Raw genomic sequence first — 16,423 nt, forward strand, 5'->3', positions numbered from 1 at the left:
ATTAGTATACAAGCAGTTCTTTGAAATGTTGTAAATTTAATGCTGTCAGATTCAACTTCAGAAACACGAGTTTTGGAAGCACTTTTGAAAGTAACCTACTTCTTTTCTTATTGAAAATCTGTCCAGCCACACTGAACACTTGTTCACTAAATACTGATGCAGCAGGTATTCCCAAGTATTTTCTCACCACTTGCTTCAGGTTTGAATACTCATTTTTGAATTGCCAATACAACAATGGATCCTGTCACGTGGTATAGTCAGTTCAGCAATGTACTGTTCTATTTCTGATTTTGAAGTAGGTTGATCTCTGAATGAGAATTTGCAATAATTTTATTACGAAAACTCTACAGTGATGATGAATCATAACCTAATTTTCAATAAATCTTAGAAAATTAAAATATAAAACTTATTAGAAGGTAAAACTCTAGTATTATCTGTACCTGTTTAAATGTCGGATTTTTGCCGATGCCAATATGTCAATTTGTGCCAATTTTCATACATCTGTAATCGACTTCGGCACATCCCTACTAAATATGCTCTTATTCTCCATTTCTGTTCATCGTCAAGCATTGGTTTCTTCCATCCATTTCTTATACGCTCTTCGGTCCAAGGCTAGTTATAAGATTTCTGGCATTGCTTTTCCTTTCTTCCTTCCAATCATTTCCACATACTCTTCACACTGAATACGTGTTCGTTATCTCCCTCTCTAGCCTTCCAGTCTGACCTCTAGCACTTTTCAGGCTTGCAATCTTCCTCCAGTTTAGTAATATGTCCTAACCATGGTAGTGTAGTGCCTTCCTCTCTCTCGTCGTCAATGATTCTTTTTGTTTTACCTGGTCTCTAATAGTTTCATTTCTGATTCTGTCCCTTCTTGTCTTTCCTATTGCTCTTTGTAGGTATCTCTTCTTGGTCATTGGACACTATTATTTTGTTTTAGTGATAATGTCAAACTCTTTGTTCCTTATGTAAAGTGGTAATATAGACTGTCTAGAAAATTTTACTAATTGAATAAAGATGAGAGTGCTATCCATTTAGTTTCATGGGAAGAGTGAAATGCATAAAAATACACAATTTGATAAATCCTAGCAGTTATTCCTTAAAATGTCTCATCCATATTTGCAAATACCGTATCATGCCCAAGGCATGACTTGAATCCGGGACCCCGGAGATAGTCCGATAGCCTAATCATTTCATACTCGGGCCCTTTTTATGAAATGATTACGCTATCGGACTATGGCGCCCGGGGTCCCGGATTCGAGTCATGCCTTGGGCATGATACGATACATACAGTCAATTGTAAGGAATTCGCACATTTGCATTGAAACATTAGTATGTTTCCCTTTAAGAATCAAAGTTGAAAACTTAGGGTATGTCAGTTTATAGGAGCATATGCAGTGGCGTACCCAGGATTTTCAAAAGGGAGGGGTTATGTGTACATTTTTTAAGTAGTCAGTTCTCATTTTGCCATAGTTTTCCTGCCTTTGACGTTCTTTTTTTTTTAGAATTGCTGGACCAAAAGGGGGGTGGGGGTTATAACCCCCACCAACCCCCCCTTAGGCACATCACTGAGCATATGTAATATGTTATTAGGTGCTCATTTTATAAGTATGGCTTCTACATATATGTATTTCTTTTAGCAGTTTTCTTGATGGAATGCTATGACTTAATGGGAAAGAAGTGGTGCCTAGCTATAAATGTTCATACTGGCCATGAAACTTTGAAGCGCATACAGGCTAGTTGTACTTTTATACTGAAGCAACAAGGCCAAAGCAATAAGAAATGATACTGTACTGATCTTACATGCAATACTAGGTGTCACTGTGCAAACTTTGAGGATGATGCACACTCAGTGGCTTATCTGTGATTTCATTTGGGAGATAGGTTTTTATGTGTCTGGAAGTTTGTATATGTTGCCTGCCAATAAACTAAACTATTGCCTTCCAGTTCTAAGTACCTTAGAACATTGGGTTTAACCTAGGTCATTAAATGTTATGATAACATTTAAACTCTAAGAAAACCCACTCTCATACAAGAGCTATCGAACTATAACACCGAAAACTTGACCAAATTTCTATTGCCAAGTTCAAACTTAATGTCCATTTAACCTGCCTATAAGTTTCTTGTGAACACTTTAATACATGTAAAATATCAGCACTGTGCCATGAAAATTTAAGTGGTAAACAACCTACGCGAATGAGATGAACTCTGTTTTCTTGGCTTGGCGTGGTTGATCAGTTTCAGAAGGGTGTCCTTCAATTCACAAGGCTGCATCCTTTTTGGCAGGGAAATCTTTGATGACTGGGTATGTGTATTACTTAGTTAACAAATGGTATACTAAAGTATATGCTTTTAGTTCCATTTTCTTTGAAGGGGATAAAAAATCCTTTGCTAGGATAATTTTTTGTTGGGGGGAGAGGAAATACCTGTCATCCTTCCATTAATTCTCACAGTACTAGCTGTCCATATGATTCAAATGGGTTATTGTTTTCAAAAAGGAGCTGCATATATATTACAAAATTGTACATTCAATTTGCTTTTATATTCATAAGAACATCAACAAATTACACAATTTTGGGAGAAAGTTATAGATTTTTATGGAAACACTGGATTGTTTTTCTTGTATCTACGCATTGCTTGCTTGCATTGTAGAATTATTTCTACAGTTGTTACAAGCATTAAAACACAAGTTTTTTGTTGTGATGTTTCAGGAGAACACATGCTTCCTTCATCAGATATTTATTTTTAATTTGATTAATGATACAGTTATAACAATGGTTACAAATCTTTAAAAAATAATCACTTATACAATATATCTTGTCAATGTTACATTGTTGGAATGTAGCAACTTAACTGTGAAACAAGCAGTCTGTTTTTATTATTATTTAAGAAAAAAATATATTTTAAAAAATATATAAATCCCAAAGATCATCAGACAATCCATTTTACAGAGATTCTTGATGTGTTCAGTTACATTGAACTTTAAAGATGTTGGCCTACTCCACTTGTGAAAAAGAAAACTTAAGCTTTTCATATAGTGAGGTGGCCGCGGTGGCTCAGTTGGTAACGCATCTGACTACCATGCTAAAGGTCCCGGGTTCGATCCCCGGCCGGTTAAAATCCAGGAACTTTTCTAACGTTGGAAGCAGCCCCGGCGTCCACCCAGCGTCGAATAACATGGGTACCCAGGGGAAACCCTGGGGGATAAAGGCGGTCAGGGGCATGGTGCTGATCACATCACCCCCACTCACGACTGGATCAAGAAAGTGTGGGGCGTTACCCCCACACCCCCTATACGCCTTCATGGCATGGTGCTAAGCACAGGGGAACACTTTACCTTTACTTTTTTTTTACCTTTTTTTCATATAGTGAAAGAAAAGCCTTTAGCACTAACAGAATGATCCAAATCAAAAAACGAGTTACAAGAAAACTAAGAGAAAAAAAGAGGACAAGGATGAGGAATCTGTTGGAAAGAAATTGGTTTATATTCCTTTCCACAATTCTGACATGAAATTGTAAAAACTTTTTAGAAGATTTAATTTCAAAATTGTTTTTCGATAACCAATGAGTTTGAAATGCACATTTAACGAATACAAAATGAGAAAATCTGTACCATTACACATGCACTTACCTTTTGGCTTCAAAAGTGGATTTCTGTAAGGAAATGCTAACATCAAATTGTAGTCAAGAAAAATGTCTGTCCATTTGTTTTATGTATCTTTCAGATTTCCATAGTTACATTCTGATTGTTGAGTTATACTCATTGTTATACTCATTATTCAGTTAAAATGCACTGCAATTGTGTTAACCTGTAGACTTAATAAACTATACAAGTTATGTTTTAATTCTCTATAGTCAATGTTATAGGAAACAGCTTAATTTGTATTTTAGAGTAAAGACTGTTGAGGTAAAAAAAAAATAGAAAAAGAATATTGAAATTAATGTTCAACCCTTGGAATGAATTACTAAATATTTACTAATTTCTATGAAGACAAAAATGATGTTATCATATGCCAGATTTGATATGAGAAAAAAATAATTTCAAGTTAATTGCAACTCCATATTTCATTTTGCACCTAACAATGATTTCCAAAAATCGATGGACTTCAAATTATTATCCCTCAAATATTTCATTACACATCATTTCAATTTTGAATTAATTTGTCGCTTTACCAGTTTTGAAAACAATAATTTATTTACATATTCTTTATGCATACAAAATTGATATTGAACATTTAGGTTTTCATTTCGATCTGGTGGGCATTATTAATTAGCTGTTTGTGCTGATTTTAGCATTTTGAAAATCGCTGTAACTTTCATTCTGTAATCATCACCATCCTTTGCCGTTTCCTGCCTCTGGCTGGGTCATCATAGAAGTCAAGCCTGTCCAATTTTTCCTGGTCTTCCACCACTCCTCTCTTTTCACAGTGTTCCAATCTTGTTCTCTTCATTCTGTTATAACAAATACTATAATAACAGAACTGTTGAGGGCCAACATAATATTAAAATATTAATATTATAACTGGAATGCAGTCGTTGAAAATGTTCGTGAAGTTAGCCTGACGCGCCAGCCTGATTTGCGCATCCCTCAGTGAAGCTAGCCACACATTGTCCTTCCTTAGTCACCAATAGCGGGTGGGTAGCGTAGCTATCTTCCCGCTATATCAGGGTGCAGGGTGTATGATATAAGGGTTGCCAGGGATGTAAGTGCAAAATGTTAGAAAACGTCAGTGAAGTAGAAAAAAACGATGAATGTAATCCTTTTTTGTGTCGAAACTTTTGTTTTCCTTGCATGAAACGTTTCCAGCTTCCCACTATGTTTCTGGACATTCACTGATTTATATTTCAGCAATCAATTAAGGTTTATGTTGAAGTTTAAGGTAAATTATTTTTAATAATAACTTTATTATTAAACGCATTTTGATACCGTGCCAAAGAACTGGCTCACTGAATCACAAAATCAATCAATGAATCAATCCTCTCTGGCTATGGTCCTGTTTCCTCTAATTAGTCGATATGTTCAAGTTATAGTCTATGAAATTAAATTAAGGTTTACATATCAAATATACTACTACGACAGTGAAGTCCAGGTTTTGGATGGAGGAGTGGTAGTTGTTGGTTCCCTCAGGTAAAAGTCACCACAACTGAGGCATTTAGTTGGAGATCAACCTCAGGATTAGCAAACACTGCTTCTCTACCCTTCTCTCTAGTACCCATCCACCCCTTACCCCAGTCCAGAGAGGGCCTGCATATCAGCATGAGTGTATCCTCATCCCCTGGTCTAAATAAGACCACTCGGTAACCTTCACAACCAAACCTCAATTCCACTCTTCATCCCCATCCCTCCCCCTTCTCCTCACATCCTCCCACACCCACACCAGTGACGTACTCTCTCATGTTTCCTTTTTGCATAGAAAAAAATTGCCATAAAATTTGAAGTTGTCGGACTTATGTTTTTGTTTTACTTGTATGCCTGCATAGGTGTTTTATTTCTATCATATCTAATTAATATATACTAAATATATACTGTAAATAACAATTCTTGCTGTAAACCAGGCGCAATTTTCAGAATACACCACTTCCCCTTCCCCTCCCCACACGCACATCACACCTTACCACTGACAAATTTCCACAAGCCTGTTGAGAGAATCAAGGTCCCGAACTTGGCAACTTTCCAGGTTTATATATATATATATACACTCATATATATATATATATATATATATATATATATATATATATATAAACACACTCGCAGGACACTGGAAAAATTCAATTTTTTGTGGTTCCGAGCTGCACCTTCATTAGCGGAAACAAAGATGGCGGAAGTTGTCATGTTTTCCTCCATGTTTGTTTCTACTACTGAAGATGCAGCTTGTGTCCATGAAAATTTTGAATTGCTCCAGTGTCTCACGACTGTTTCCTTCCCCCCCCCCATTTTACTTTGTATTCCCCTTGTGTCACTACATAGTAACAACTTTTTCTTATTGCCTAAATCAATTTTGCTTAATAAAATTTAACTTTTAATTTAAAATTAATGTAAAGCATGTAACAGTAACAGCTACTATGCATTCTTTGCATCCTGTTGATTATGATAAATGTTAATTCCACCTTGTTATAATCAGTGAAATACTGGCAAAGTAAGAACTGTTCAAGAATTTTTACTGGAAAGATAGTTTCAACTTCTTGCATATTTTGGAAGTATGTAGAGATAGTTTGTTAAATTTCCATTGTCCTTTTTTTATTATTATTATTTTATTACTATTGTACACTACTTATTTATCCTATTAAGTTTACATAATTACATGATAATGCTTTATTCAGGATTTCAACAGAAAACTCCTGGTTTTTCTATTGGCATTAGGACATATTCTGATCTAGTGATGTACCTCACAACATTTCATTCCTGAAAATGTTACTTCTGAATTCACCACTGTCTCATGGGTCAAGAAAAATTTAGGGATGAGCCAATATCGATGCTGATGTATCAGTATTGGCTGATATAAGTTTTCTTGGTATCGGAAGGATCGGTTGGATTTTATTTACCGATAGAAGCTGATAGTTTTCCTGCATTTTGGTCTTTCATAGGATTCACAAAAATGCCATGTGAGACTTTTGCAGAGTCTACATTGAGAATCATAGAACTTAAGACCTTTTGTAAACAAAAGCACATGTACCTTAACAGTGTTGCCAACTTATGAAAATAAAATACTCCACATAGCCACAAGGTGCAAAGAGATTCCATTTGTCAAACGACATGGAATTAGCAGTGTTTCACTGATGACCTGTTGGCAGTTGATATACGCATGTAAAGAATGAAAAATCAAAATGTACATCTTGCTTGGTGGCCGACTTTCGGACTCGCCACTGAAGTTCCCTGGTTTGAATTCCAGCATGGGTGTTATTTGTGAGTGTCCCTTCATCAATTTCATCTGACGATCACTCATCCTCAGCATCGGGATTAGCCAAATATGGAAGAAAAGCGATGCTTCAAATACAAAATACAACTAATGACAAATATGCATGTCACAACGTGGTCGATCTACATCTCAATGCCACACGTTCCAGTATCCTCCAGAGTGTACCTCAACGTCTCTAAAGTTACGTCATCCAAAATACACACTCTTATGTCCTTGTCACCCCATTCGAAAATTTTGGTTTATGCAGCAAAAACACCAAGGTAAACTGAAAACAGCAACTTAGTGAAGCATTGTCCCTGGCAAAAAAAAGTGGGGAAGGAAGACGATAAGATACATAAATATTTTCAGGCCGTCACATTTTCTTGTACCCTACATACAAAATAAAATTCACATTTGGGGGTGAATTCTTAAATATTGTCAGTTTCTTCTCTCCCTTGTAGAGAGGTGTTCCTTTTAATTCAACCTCTCCCACAACCTGCCCTCACCCTCATCATCACGACTCTCGCTCCTTCATCCGCAAAAGTATTCTGGAGTGTGAACACCTCTGGATTATAGATCGGCTCTCCTGCATCCCCCCTCCCCTCGCAGCATCATCCTCACTGACAATGTGAAATCACACTATCATATGCCGACATTTGACATACCACTTCCGTTTTTGTACTTGACTTAGTGAGAAGTATTGAGGTAGGCAACAGCCTAATAACGGATTTCTTCCGCAGCATGTAGTCTGTTCTATAAAAGTGTGCTAATGCAAGAAAAACGTGTAACTTATATTGCGATATACATTTTAAAATATATTTTCATTAAATGTTTCTCTTTATAATAATAATAATACGTGATGATTGTATAAATTGTAATCGATCATGCGAGCAGCAAGAAAATAGCACCAGTTTCGAACATGGTGACCTCCATGCATGCAGGAAGGTCTCCATGTTCTCCGGAAATACAGGCTTTTGAAAAGTGGCGAGAAGCAGATTGATCGTAATGTTTATATGGCGTTGTGTCGGTGGTATCCTGAGAAAGCAGTGAAGTTAGTGTCTTGAGTGTAGTTGTGTGTCTGCATCTTGTGTTTTTGGTGTGGTGAAAGAAAGGAAAATGACCATTCAAGTTGTGAGTCCAGCGAAGAAACACGTTGTTGCTCGCATAAGCAAGTACAGTACACATATTTTGAGATAAACTCAATACGGTGCATTTATTTTTTTCAATCCAAGAACTGTCTACTGTGGGGATGTTGATAGTGATGATGACGATCTCCTCGTTTGATGTTAAATCGCCTCTTGTGACACGTTGAGTTCATTTTGGGGAAGCAAATTAGACAGATGGCACTTATTGACAGGGACGATATCTTTGTCTAGTGCTGAGAATGCCTCCAGTTCAAAAAGGAACTGCTGAATCAAGGTAAGAAAATACATTACTTGCATGAGATGTGGGTAAATAATGTGATTATTATCGTCTTATTGTTTTCCAGTGCATGAGAAACAGAAATAAATATAAACAATCTCTTTTTTATTCCTCGGCTTATCTTTGTTTAGCTTCCGCTAAAACGAACTGGCGGTATATTTGTTGCACAAGGGAGCAAACAATACTCTGTGTGTCAACAATGTTGGGCCATAATTTGGTGGAAGGGGAAGCAACAAAACCAAAAGGCTTGAATTTACTGAAACTATTCTCTCACTCTCTTGTAAGTTTTATTTTGGCACTGTCATACGGAGAGAGGAGGGGCGAGGGTGATCTGTTAACCCAGTGTTAGATAAATGGAACTTTTGGTGTAGAAAAATATGTTCATTCTTGAACAATAATAAGTTTTTAATCACTTCTCGAAAATTTCTTATTTTTCAATGTGTAGGTCTAACAGTTAAAGTAGGAATACGTTTTTCCATGTTATGTAAAATAAAAGGTTGGGTGAAGTGCCAGTGAACAGCATATGCTGGCCATGGCATTCACAAACAGTTGACGTGGAGTGATACGTTACTCGAAGTGAGACAGTTTGTCTACAGACGATCATAAGGTTCGTGATTTCGACTTTAATTATTCTGGGTGACTTGCCTTTATTTTGCCCCAACCCTCCCCAACTATGCACTATATTTCAAAGTCTTCATGGCCAAACTGTAGCCTACACAATGCTCTAAAATTTACTAAGAGTTAGTTTCTTAATCTCAATCTGAATTGTGGAGTAGACATAGTTTTGAAAATATCAGCAGAATCTGAACATTGTGGGACACTTTCATATTAAGGTTTTGATGCTTTGTTTAATAATATGTATTATCTGTTTGCAAAGAAGGAGCTCTAAAACTTTTCTTGCTCACTTTGTTTGCAGCCATTTATGTAAGTGTCATTTCAAATTTTTACTTATTATTAATTAAAATGTAAGTGGTGGGATAGCCAAATATTCTAAATTAAACTCTTCAGTAGTTAAGGGAAAAAAATGGATAAATTCAATATGTACTGAAAAGTTTTTGAAGCTTGTGTGCTCAAAATACACTCCAAACCTAAAAGTAGGAACTTAATGTAGATCACCTATCAGTGACATTTGTGCACTTCTCTCAGAATTAGAGATCCTTCTAAATAAGATAACAGACTCCAGTAGCAATATCATCATTCTTGGTGATACGAATATTGACATGCTGCAAAATAGCAGTAAACGTAAGAAATATATTGATGTTCTAAAATCATGCCATCTCATACAAATAATACATATCTCAACTAGGATAACACAGAACACAGAGACTCTTGTAGGTCACATAAGTACCAACCTTTCCATGAATTTTGTGAAAACCGAGATAATGCATAATTTAATCCCGGACCACCTAGCACAAGTAATATAGAAATACATTTAAAATGCAATCATATTTCCAACCATAAATTCAAAACAGGATGTAACACAAATTAAGGCCAGAAATATGTGTGAAAAAAATGTTAAATATTTTACATATCTATTAACGAAAGAAGATTGGACAAAAGTATATCCAATCATCGACCACCGAAGAAGTATGGAATAATGTCATTAACACATTAAAGCACCATCTAGACATTCTTGCTCTGAGGCTAATTCCACAGAATGAAATGAGATAAATAGAACAATAAAATAAACAAATAAAATAATGAAAAATAATAAGTTACAGAATACGTTTAATAAATTTCTCTCCAACAAACTAGATATACATAATGATAAATTCAAAAAAGAAGAAAGACTAAAAAAATAAGTCTAAGAAACCAAATATTAAATTATACTTACATTATTTTATACACCATTATTGCACTTTAAATAAAAAATATATATGTAAATTCTATTTCTAATTGATGATGCCCATATCCACATGTAGTGCTGTAAAGATATTCTGAGGAATCATTAATGCCCTGTTTATGTTGAATATAAAATTTTCATTACTGTAATAGTTTGCAAAAAGGAAAATGCTGTTCTTATTCCTTTTCTCATTTGCATAAAAAATATTGTATATTATTTTTATAGTTAGTATCACTTTATAATTTTTCTTCCATACTTACTACTTACATTGTAGTTTCTGTCTTCTAATTTAAGGCTGTTACAAGCAAACCAACACGTGGCTTAATGCAACATTTTCAGAGAACACACACTTCCCTTGTCAGACATTTATTTGTAAATTATAGTGTGTAAATATTATAGTTATAACAATAGGTGAAATTTAACAATTTAACCTAAAAGTTACAACTATAATACAATATTAATTATGAAACCGCAATATTGATTACACTGGGGAACAAAAAAAAAGATTTTATTTTGTGGCATAAAGTTTAATAACAGTTTCAGCACACAAAACAGCTGTGATTGCCAATTGTATGATTGGTTCAGTTGAATTGACTCCAGTTATTAAAATAAACACACCATGGAAAATGTAGGAGGTAAAATTACTCTACTCTTTTCTCGGTGATATCAAATTTTGATAATGGGCTGAAATTCCCATTAAGAAACTTATTTATTATTTGTAAATTGTTGCTAGTCAACTTATGAAGCATTGCTAGGCAATATATCGGACACTCAACAAAGCTTAAGGAAGAATACCAAAACATAAAAATGGTTTTAGAAAAAAAAAAATTGAAGATAGGAGTTCGCGATAGGAAGTGATACGATCAAACCTGTAGTTAAAGCGGTCCTGAGTAACTACCACCGTGTACCTGTTCGAACTGTCTCCATATCCTTTTCCTGTACGGGAAATTATTTGTGAACCAGTGATAGTGTTGTGAAGTGATCTTGTGCTTGAGTATCGAATTAAATTTACGGGACCGTGAAATAGGCCCGTTATATCATGGCCGGGAATCATACTCCGGACTCCCAATCCGACATGGACACTGAGAAAGGTTCCAATAAACGTTCTCGCTAAGAAGTGGACGATACTCACCCCGATAAAATCTCCCGAAGTGATACACTTAATGTGTCCCCCCAGATTCCACCTACATATTGGTATGGTACGGATATGCTGGGTCCATACATAGTCCTATTTGACGGTATAGACAATAACGAGAAATTTCTTGCCGCTGGAAGTGTTGGTAACTATCTCCGTAAGAAGGAAGTCCGAGTACACTTAGTGGAACCATGTGGTCGTAATCGCGTTCGGGTGACTTTCCCCACCGCTAAAGCTGCTAATGAGTTTCTCACGCATAGTGCAATGCATCATGATATGGGAGTCAAAACGAGTTTCCATTATCGTTAATTCAACGGGAAGGACTCATATTCGGCATAGCTCATGACGTGTCTGAACAGGACGTTCTCGATGGCTTCGAGTCCTATACCTGCCCTTTTGGCCAAGTGCATGAACAAAAACTGTGGAAAGAGGATGGATCTTTCCAGTTAGTTCCCACTAAACTCTTTTGCATCACATTTCGCGGTAATATTTTGCCGGAGAAAGTTCTCATTAACAGTGAAATATTCGAGGTTCGACCGCGTATACGATCCGTCCAGCAATGCTCCAAATGTTTCCGATACGGCCACTTAAATTTAGTTTGTAAATCGAAACCCAAGTGTGCCAAGTGTGGATTGGACTCCCACCCAGAGGACTGTGAAAGTACTTTGTGTTGCATCAATTGCAAGTTACCACATTCAGCCTTAGACCGTAACTGTGCGAGCTGGCGGTTGGAATCAGCTGTCCAAACCAGCATGGCTGAAAACAATATATCATATCGGGAGGCGAAACTCAAGCTGCAAGGCATCTTCCTCCCCACTCCCACTCGCGATGATGTTTATCGACCCTGAGTGACGAAAGAGGCATTCCCTGACTTGCAGACCTCCCGCACAAAACCTTTCTTTACTAACCACACTTGGCACTCCTCAAACAGGACATATGCCAATATATTTTCCCCGCTACGTAATCAACCTGACAGAGACTTTCCTGACAATAAGGATCCTCAAACATCAATTGATTCTTCTCGCTTTAAGGTGCCATCCTTTAAGACCACTTCTCAACCACGAAACACTAAGAAATCCAAAATCCGCCCTTCTCCGAGGAAAGAAATACATCGCCGTCCACGATGGGAAGATGATGATGTCGCAATAGAGTCCCCTGCTAGTTCATCGACCCTTACCGACCTAGAGGAAGTGACATCCCAACCCGTAGGAAATAACGCATACCCGATAAATAACACTCATTCCCATTCCAAGCATTTCCAACGCCAAACATATTTGCACCTGATCAAGAGGCATGATAATCCACACTCACACATTACAGAACAACCTACCGAACACAGCGAGGTGTATCAAGCTCTATTAGATATGATTCCCAGCATGTGGGATACTGTTAGACAAATACGGGACAACGCCCTTCGAATTCGACTCATCCAGCACATTCAATTTTTGACAGACAAACTTTTGACGTTACTTGAAGACAATGCCTAAGGTGACATCGGAAATGGATACCATCTTACAATGGAATGTAAATAGTTTCTCCGCACGTAAACTCGAACTATTAGATTTACTTGCTGAATACCACCCGCTTATTCTTTGCTTGCAGGAAGTTAAAGGTACGAAGCACGAGAATTATAGACTCGCCCATTATCACTTGTACAGCAACCCTACGCATCAGCGTGGTACTGTCATATATGTTCATGAAACCCTTTCTCATACAGAAATCCAAATTCCACATAACCTTTCCCTCGTCCAGACCTTTCAACTAGAGTTAGTGGCTATCAGAGTCAACATTAATGACCGATATATAGTCATCTTTTCATTATATATTCCCTCCTCAAACAACTCCCAAAGAATCCGTTCTCACAAGTTACAAGAGATCGTATCCCTTGCTCCGGGCCCCTATCTCATTCTCGGTGACTTTAATGGCCATCATCCCTCTTGGCCGTACGCGGACCGTTTGGGGAAAAATTTAGATGCATGGATTACACACAATCGGTTTATCCTTTTTAACGATGGCAGCCCTACTCATTATCCATTAAATGGTAATCGACCCTCCTGTATTGACCTCACAATTACTTCTCCCCGCCTGTATCATAGTTTTCATTGGGTAAAGGAACAAGATCTCCGTGGCAGTGATCATTCCCCCACTTTACTTATATAGATCGTTTTCCGCATGCTTGTTGAGAGAAAATAGGGAGTCGGTTCCAGTGAAACGTTGGACCAAAGCTTCCATAAAATGGGACGCATTTACAGCACAATTTAAAAGCATTTATGATCAAACAACTCCCCACAATGACGGAAATATAACATACCAAAATTTCCTCCGTATGATTACCGTTGCAATAGACAATAATGCCCATCGAAGTCAATATAGTAGTCCAATTAAATTTCCTTCCCTCAGTTGGTGGACCCGAGATTGTGCTTTAATAAAATGTCAAAAAAAAAAAAAAAAAAGATCAATTAAAACGATACGAACGAAACCCCTCGCTGGGGAAGAAAATCGAACTTAGGCGACTGCAAGCTAAGGCGAAGAAAATATATTTACAAGCGAAAAGAGAAGTGTGGCATTCATTTTGTAATTCTCTCGATTGCACAGATAGCCTTAGTTCCATATGGAATAAATTTCATTCTATTAGGAATCCGGCCCACCCAAAACGGAAAAATCTCGATAGACAGTGGGAAGCAGAATTCATGCAAATACTCACGCCACCCTCTGTATGTGCACGAGAGGAAAAATCCTTTGCACAGAATTTCGATTTCACTGCCGATTTCCCGGCTGTTAATGCTATCGAAATACAAAAAATTTTAGAAATTGTGACGAACACTTCCCCGGGATATGACGGTCTCACTTATGACATGCTCAAACATCTGCCACATCAAGGTATACAATTACTTGCTCACATATTCAATACCGTCTATCGCACAGGCCGAATCCCTATCGAGTGGCATCACCATATAGTCCTCCCCATATTAAAACCTAACAAACCTCTCGCGGAGGCAAAAATCATACCGACCAATAGTATTAATACCAGTAGTTGCCAAACTTTTCTAACGAACATTTCAACATCACATTAACTGGGCGTTGGAAAAGAATAAGTTATTTTTGCCAACACAAATGGGTTTCCGCATGCAGCATGGTAGCCAAGATGCCATAGCTACCCTTACAGTTGAAATTCAAAATAGTCAGATTACTCAAGATTATTGCTTTGGCCTATTCACTGACATAGAACATGCTTATGATGCTGTTCACATCCCGATCTTATATAAAATGATGGTACAACTAAACATACATCCCATAGTAGGGACCATAATCTGGAATTTATATCATGAAAGAAATTTACAATTCTGGTTTGAAGATAGGTTGGAAGGCCCCCGTATAGCTCGCACGGGGATCCCTCAGGGTTCGCTCCTTAGCCCCCTACTATTTAATATCTATACCCACCATATACACTACCGACAATAAGTTTAAGACCACCAGGAAAAAGTGCCAAAAATCAGTAGAAATGAATGTATTTCGTAATTAATGTACAAGAAACAGATGTAAGAATCTGCTTGGCAATGTACAAACATAGGTACAGCCACTATACATACTAATGTCACCTCAAATTTTGCTTTCATCAATATGCCCGCCTTGGGCCTTAATGACAGCAGCGCAAACACGTGGCATGCGCTCCAATAGTTTTTCCAGATAGGATGGTGAATGTTACGCCAGGCATCGTTGATGAATTCCCATAGCTGTTGAGTGTTGCTGGGTAACTTCTTCCTGATGTCCCTATCGATTTGATCTCATAGCAGTTCAATTGGTGAAAGATCAGCAGACTGTGGTGGCCACGTCATGAGAACTAATGCCCCTGCTGTTGCCTTGCGTTCCAAATACCACGTGTACAATTTGGATGTATGTTTGGGATCATTATCTTGCTGAAAATTAAACCCATTACCAACAAGACGACGACCAGAGGGGATGGCATAGTGCACCAATATATGATGATACCCTTCTTTTACCAATGTTCCCTGAATTTTATGAAGGTCGCCCATCGGGTTTTCGGCAAAACATCCCCACACCATTACACTTCCACCCCCATGTTTCACTGTGGGAACAAGACAGTCTTCTTCTCGCCGACCTTTCGATGCACAAAGGTTCGCCTATTGCTGCCAAATAATTCATATTTGGATTCGTCGGTCCAAAGTACCCATTTCCAGTTATCCACAGCCCAACCTTGGTGCATTTCAGCCCAGGTCAATCGTTTCGTCTTGTTCACACGTCGTAACAATGGCTTTCTAGCAGCTACTCTGCCATGCAGCCCTTCTTCATGCAACCTATTCTTCACCGTTGACGCAGCCACAGGCGTCACTCGGCTGTTATTCAGGGAAGCAGCGATGACTGGTGCTGTTAGGTGCCTGTTCCATTTGCTAGTTACTGTAATATATCTATCGTCAGCTGCAGACGTTACACGAGCTCTTCCACTACGTGCGCGGTCAGCATGACTGTTGGTTTTACGGTATCTGTCCAATGCACAATGAACAACAGTCTTAGAAATATTCAGTTTTCTTGCTATCTCGCATTCCGAATAACCTTCATCTTTCAGTGCACATATCACAGCATGCTTTTCAACCGAAATCGCCTGTTCCTCACGATGACGGGCCATTTCACACAGCTCCACTTACCTTGCACACCTCACACACAATAATGGGCTCGCAATGTCGCCTGTATGAACAGCAACTGACCCTGAGCCACTGATAAGGATGTGCATGAGTCTGGCTACCGTACTGACCGGTTTCACGCACACAGCTGCAATGTTGCCAGCTTCAGCAACATTTTTGTCACTTTCCATTTTTCCAACCACATGCTACACATTCGGAAAAAAATTGGTTTCGCGTCTTACGGGGTTCAAACTAGACTACATTGCATTTTCCATGTGTATCATCGTCACGTCTTTCTTGGACAGGAACTGTTGGTTCCATACAACACTCCATACTGATTTTTGGCCATTTTTCCAGGTGGTCTTAAACTTTTTGTCGGTAGTGTACATCACCTAAATATGCACGGCTTTGAATTGTTACAATACGCCGACGATCTTTGCTGCTATAAATGCACTCCTGATGCCACGCAAGGCTTACTCGCCCTAAA

The sequence above is a fragment of the Lepisma saccharinum genome, chromosome 4, assembly GCF_977018435.1.
Source record: "Lepisma saccharinum chromosome 4, izLepSacc3.1, whole genome shotgun sequence".
Lineage (NCBI taxonomy): Eukaryota > Metazoa > Arthropoda > Insecta > Zygentoma > Lepismatidae > Lepisma > Lepisma saccharinum.